Source organism: Anopheles coustani (genome assembly GCF_943734705.1).
Source record: "Anopheles coustani chromosome X unlocalized genomic scaffold, idAnoCousDA_361_x.2 X_unloc_8, whole genome shotgun sequence".
In the NCBI taxonomy this organism is placed as follows: domain Eukaryota; kingdom Metazoa; phylum Arthropoda; class Insecta; order Diptera; family Culicidae; genus Anopheles; species Anopheles coustani.
The window spans coordinates 322,501-324,341 of record NW_026525192.1 but is presented as its reverse complement, the minus strand read 5'-3'; positions in this window follow the sequence as shown (position 1 = coordinate 324,341).

Below are 1,841 nucleotides of genomic sequence, written 5' to 3'. Positions count from 1 at the left end.
CGTTCTTGTACCGCAAAGCGCTACCTCCAACACCCGAGGAGATAGAAAGTGATTATGTTCGGTATATCGGTCTTCCATGGCCTACTATGGTAAGCCCCTGCAGGTATGCAACCGAAGGTGCTTGGTACATGTATTTGGTGCAAAATCGGTGCAAAGTAGGTGTTTCCTTGATCGGGCTATAACTTTCTTGGTTGATGTTGGATTGCTTTGCGGTCTTCGGGGGATAGTTAGGGAACATGTTGGCCAACATTTTCTTATTCCTCAGCCTGGCCGTACCTCTTACCGTCTAGGCGGTATACATGCTCTAAGTTGGAACTTGTGTTCCTTCGCGCAACTTTTCTGACTTTGACGCTTAATATCTTCCGTTCATATGCAGTCTAAGCTCTGCAACTCTCAGGAAAGCTAGTACTACTCATTTCCTTTCCATATCAGTCTTTGGCTTGTCGATCCAATGTCTACAGCCTTAGTTATTCACGTTCCCTGTGAAGGTAGGTTTTTGCCCATTTTCCAGTTCATGTGGTAACATTCCCGGACTTTGCCGGCTTTCTCTTCATGTGGTAACTTGCTTGCTTGTGTGGTAACTTGGAAGTGTATGTCTGACAGACCCAATCTCGGACTTAGCCGATTTTTCTCTTCATATCATATGGATCAATCACTAGGCCATCTTGCTTGCTTGTGTGGTAACTTGAAAGTGTATGTCTGACAGACCCAATCTGGGACTTAGCCGATTTTTCTCTTCATATCATATGGATCCATCACTAGGCCATCTTGCTTGCTTGTGTGGTAACTTGGAAGTGTATTTCCGACAGACCCAATCTGGGACTTAGCCGATTTTTCTCTTCATATCATATGGATCCATCACTAGGCCATCTTGCTTGCTTGTGTGGTAACTTGGAAGTGTATTTCTGACAGACCCAATCTCGGACTTAGCCGATTTTTCTCTTCATATTATATGGATCCATCACTAGGCCATCTTGCTTGCTTGTGTGGTAACTTGATAGTGTATGTCTGACAGACCCAATCTCGGACTTAGCCGATTTTTCTCTTCATATCATATGGATCCATCACTAGGCCATCTTGCTTGCTTGTGTGGTAACTTTGAAGTGTATTTCTGACAGACCCAATCTGGGACTTAGCCGATTTTTCTCTTCATATTATATGGATCCATCACTAGGCCATCTTGCTTGCTTGTGTGGCAACTTGATAGTGGTTGTCTGACAGACCCAATCTCGGACTTAGCCGATTTTTCTCTTCATATCATATGGATCCATCACTAGGCCATCTTGCTTGCTTGTGTGGTAACTTGGAAGTGTATTTCTGACAGACCCAATCTCGGACTTAGCCGATTTTTCTCTTCATATTATATGGATCCATCACTAGGCCATCTTGCTTGCTTGTGTGGTAACTTGATAGTGTATGTCTGACAGACCCAATCTCGGACTTAGCCGATTTTTCTCTTCATATAATATGGATCCTGGACTTAGCCTGTTATTAGGTTATTATATATGGATCCTGGACTTAGCCGATTATTAGGTTATTATATATGGATCCTGGACATAGCCGATTTTTCTCTTCATATAATACGGATCCTGTACTTAGCCGATTATTAGGTTATTATATATGGATCCTGGACTTAGCCGATATTTCTCTTCATATGATATGGATCCTGGACTTAGCCGATTTTTCTCTTCATATAATATGGATCCGGGACTTAGCCGATTTTTCTCTTCAAATAATATGGATCCGGGACTTAGCCAATTTTTCTCTTCATGTGGTAACGTATGCCAATCGCTCACAAGTCATGGGATAAGGGTACTTGTGTTCTTCCATCTTCTAAGTCC